The following is a 4,776-nucleotide window of genomic DNA, read 5'->3' as shown; positions in this document are numbered from 1 at the left end:
ACGGGACCTTGAACATTCTGCATTCAAAGCTGAGCCGCAAACCTCCCCGGATTCAAGTGCTGGCGTGCTGTTGACTAGGTGTGTCCCCCTTTGGCCTGATCCTGCCCGGAGGCTCTTTTGACATTCTTTTCTTTAATTTAATTCTGGGCAGGGCCTTGGTGGGCTTCTGGTGATGGGCGTGTGTGTGTGTGTGGGTGCAGGGAGCAGATAGGTCCAGCAGTGGCCCACCCCCTTGAGGAAACACAGAAGAATGCAAACCCTGCTCTGTTTTATTATTTTACAAATCCCTGAATCACCTTTCTGCCTCGGAGGGGGATGTTGCACCCTTGCAAAACAACAGATGCAAATCGATGCAAAATATCCATTAAAGGAGAACAAAAAAAGCCAGGATTTAACATCCATTCAGGAAACAAAGACCCTCCTTTTTTTCTTGTTTACATCTTGCCTGAAGCTAGGCAGGGTGGGGGGTTTACACTGACCCCACCCCACCCCTGGGGAAACCAGTGGGGAACACTTTCCACTGCTGACCCCCACCCTCCCAAAAATCCCCCTGGAATTCTGAGATATCCTGTCTCTAAAACGGATGACCAGGTGGTTCAGGGACCTAGCAGCTCAGGGTGCAAAGCAGCGAGGGTATGATGTTGGATTTGGTGTGGTGACTGGGAGCGGCCACCGAGACCATATAACACCGGTCTTGAAAGACCTACGTTGGCTCCCAGTACATTTCCGGGCACAACTCAAAGTGTTGGTGCTGACCTTGAAAGCCCTAAATGACCCAGTATCCCTGAAGGAGCGTCTCCACCCCCATTGTCCAGCCCGGACACTGAGGTCCAGCTCCGAGGGCCTTCTGGCGGTTCCCTCATTGCGAGAAGCGAGGTTACAGGGAACCAGGCAGAGGGCCTTCTCGGTGGTGGCGCCCACCCTGTAGAACGCCCTCCCGTCAGATGTCAAGGAAATAAACACCTATCTGACTTTTAGAAGACATCTGAAGGCAGCCCTGTTTAAGGGTAAAGGGTAAAGGGACCCCTGACCATTAGGTCCAGTCGTGGCTGACTCTGGGGTTGCAGCGCTCATCTCGCTTTATTGGCCAAGGGAGCCGGCGTACAGCTTCCAGGTCATGTGGCCAGCATGACTAAGCCGCTTCTGGCGAACCAGATCAGCACATGGAAACGCCGTTTACCTTCCCTCCGGAGCGGTACCTATTTATCTACCTGCACTTTGAGGTGCTTTCGAACTGCTAGGTTGGCAGGAGCAGGGACTGAGCAACGGGAGCTCACCCTGTTGTCACAGGGACTCGAACCGCCAACCTTCTGATCGGCAAGTCCTAGGCTCTGTGGTTTAACCCACAGCGCCACCCGCGTCCCTGTTTAGGGAAGTTTTTACTGACTGATGTTTTAATGTATTTTTAATCTTTTGTTGGGAGCCACCCAGAGTGGTTCGGGAAACCCAGCCCGATGGGCGGGGTATTATTATTATTATTATTAATAATAGTAATAATAATTATGAAGGTGAGGAGGAGGCAGGAGACAGAGACGCAGGAGGAAGAAACTGCCAGAACAGCCCAGGTGAGCACATCCCTTCCGCGATCCCAGGGGAAAACGGAACGGAAAAACATTTGGCAATTCTCCTGGAGGAGTCCTTGCAATTAACGAATGTGCGATCGGTTATTCATCCGTCATTTTTTCGGGAGGGTGTCACACGCCGTGCCTCGCTTGGCAGGCCTCTTTGCCTCCTCGGCCGCTCGCTGGAGTCTGAGTCACCAGAGCGGGTCTCACAAAGTGGAAGTCAAGGTCTGCGGAGACGAATCTCTCGCTCTTGTTTCCTGTACAGGCAGTTCTGCTTCTCTGAGTCACGCGGAGAACACTTTGTTCTAAGGAGGCTTCCCCTTGCCCGTTAGCTGGGCGCACGCTTCGGGCATTCGCTCTGGGTGCGAACCACGGGAGGCCCACCGAGTGCCCGCAGCCGCTTGCTCCTTGGGAAAACTGCTTTTGTTGCATAGCTGTCAACTTACAGATTTGAAAACAAGGGACCAGCAGCCTCGAAAATAAGGGATCAGCAGCCAAAATAAGGGATTTTCCGGGCACAGGTATGTTCAACTTCTGAGCCCCTCCGAGCCAAAGGCAGAAAGCCCAGCCAGCAGCCAAACGGAGCCTCATCAATAAGGGACAGCAGCGGGACATGGCGCTGGGATAAGGGACTGTCCCGCCAAATAAGGGACGCTTGACAGCTATGTTTTGTTGTCGCTACCCTCTACGGCACAGGCAGAAGCTGCCATCTTGACTGCTGGACCCACGCTTGGTCTCGTCCACTCAATCCACCGAGCCATGCAGTGGACGTCGCTGACTTATGGAGGGTTTGAGACCCACACATTAAAGAACTGGTGGACTTCTAAAAGGGTAAAAGAGTACAGTGGTTGTTGTTTAGTCGTTTAGTCGTGTCCGCCTCTTTGTGACCCCCTGGACCAGAGCACGCCAGGCCCTCCTGTCTTCCACTGCCTCCCGCAGTTTGGTCACAACTCATGCTGGTCGCTTCGAGAACACTGTCCCACCATCTCGTCCTCTGTCGTCCCCTTCTCCTTGCGCCCTCCATCTTTCCCAACATCAGGGTCTTTTCCAGGGAGTCTTCTCTTCTCATGAGGTGGCCAAAGTCTTGGAGCCTCAGCTTCAGGATCTGTCCTTCCAGTGAGCACTCAGGGCTGATTTCCAGTGGTACCTCAGGTTAAATACTTAATTCGTTCTGGAGGTCCGTTCTTAACCTGAAACTGTTCTTAACCTGAAGCACCACTTTAGCTAGTGGAGCCTCCCGCTGCCACCGCGCAATTTCTGTTCTCATCCTGAAGCAAAGTTCTTAACCCGAGGTAATATTTCTGGGTTACCGGAGTCTGTAACCTGAAGTGTATGTAACCCGAGGTACCACTGTACTGGGAAATGATCCATAATGAATTGGGGGAAAAAAACTGCAGAAAAGTAAAGGTAAAGGGACCGCTGACCGTTAAGTCCAGTTGTGGGCGACTCTGGGGTTGCGGCGCTCATCTCGCTTTACTGGCCAAGGGCGCCGGCGTTTGTCCGCAGTTTTTCCGGGTCATGTGGCCAGCCGGACTAAGCCACTTCTGGCGAACCAGAGCAGCGCACAGAAACGCTGTTTACCTTCCCGCTGGAGCGGTACCTATTTATCTGCTTGCACTTAGACGTGCTTTCGAACTGCTAAGTTGGCAGGAGCAGGGATCGAGCAACGGGAGCTCACCCCGTCATTGCGGGGATTCGAACCGCCGACCTTCTGATCAGCAAGTCCTAGGCTCTGTGGTTTAACCCACAGCGCCACCCACGTACCGGGCGGGGTATAAATAATAAATTGTTATTGTTATTCTTATTCTTATTTTATCAGTTCCAAACTTTCTGCGTACGCTCAAGCCTCTGCAGCCTGGTTTGCCACTCTGCACATGCTTAGAAGCCTCCCACTCCGTCGCCTTCCTGCCTTCTCGAGAGCGGCTCTGACATCAAAACGCAACTCCCTGCACCTCAGCCAAGCACCTTCAAGGTGCAATCGATGAAACATCTTCCTCTGCCACCCACCCGCTCGGGTGAGATGACTCGGTTCGCACGTGAACGGTGGCATATCAATGCTGGGAATAATTGGCACCTCACAAGACGCCAGCCTTATCCGTCATCTACTCCTCTGGGAGAGGAGAAGGCGTGAAATCGCTTTGGCAAATACCCTGAGGAAGTATGTTCCACTGATTAATTGCCCTGGGCAATTCAGTTTGTTTTTTTCCTTCCTCCGCCCCGCTGGTCCAGAAACGCCTTGTTAAATGACTCAACCTCTGCACATCTTCCGCCTCTTTGCTAAAGTGCTCTTAATGACAGAAGCGCAACCGACTTCCTGGTGTCTCGCAAGGCCATCCCCTGTCCGGCTAATGGAGTACCTTGGGCAGGAAAAACAAAGTTGTTGACTCTCAGATTGCCCTGAAGCTTCTCTGGGAGAGGAGAAGGAGGCCGGAGGTGTTTTGCAATGTTTACGCCTTTTACCCTGAGCTGGCAGCTCATGTTTTGCAAAGCTTATGTCTTGCCTTGAGCTAACAAAGTTTATTTTTTAAAATATAGGGGTCCTTCTATTTTTTAAGGGACGCGGGTGGGCTTGCTGATCAGAAGGTCGGTGGTTCGACTCCCCACAATGGGGTGAGCTCCCATTGCTCTGTCCCTGCTCCTGCCAACCTAGCAGTTCGAAAGCACACCAGTGCAAGTAGATAAATAGGTACCGCTCCAGCGGGAAGGTAAACGGCGTTTCCGTGCGCTGCTCTGGTTCGCCAGAAACGGCTTCATCATGCTGGCCACATGACTCGGAAGCTGTACGCCGGCTCCCTCGGCCCAGAGTCAGCCACGACTGGACCTAATGGTCAGGGGTCCCTTTACCTTTACCTTCTTTTTTTGTATACAATTTTTAATTAATTTTTCTGTTTTATAATTTAAAGTATTCATTTTTGCATCCTTAAGATATCCATGACATCCCTTCTTCTCTTCCCATGGTTCATTTTACATATCATAAATCCCTGCATATTTTACAATAACTACATCATTAGTAGCTCAGTGGTTTAGACCACTGTATAAAAGACCTTCCCTTCCATTATTGCATCCATTAAAACTTATTTACACTGTTAAATTTATCTTAATGCTGTCAGCGTTTTCAGCTATACACAGTTATTTCCCATATATTCAATAAACGTTTTCCAATCTTCTCTAAACATTTGTTCTCTTATTCTATATGTTAAAGGTAAAGGTA

General features: G+C 50.8%; 1 long non-coding RNA gene across 1 annotated transcript; it reads left to right on the top strand.

Moving 5' to 3' along the window:
- The first annotated feature begins 1,381 nt into the window (after positions 1-1,381).
- Positions 1,382-4,091, top strand: LOC310697645. The gene is made up of 2 exons (XR_014521132.1): positions 1,382-2,086; positions 3,385-4,091. It is a non-coding gene; the product is annotated as an uncharacterized lncRNA (long non-coding RNA).
- Positions 4,092-4,776: the final 685 nt, after the last annotated feature.

This window comes from Podarcis liolepis (assembly GCF_965112155.1).
Source record: "Podarcis liolepis genome assembly, chromosome: 18".
NCBI lineage: Eukaryota > Metazoa > Chordata > Lepidosauria > Squamata > Lacertidae > Podarcis > Podarcis liolepis.
The sequence above is the reverse complement of the archived record's forward strand: the minus strand, read 5'-3'. Positions and strand labels throughout refer to the sequence as shown.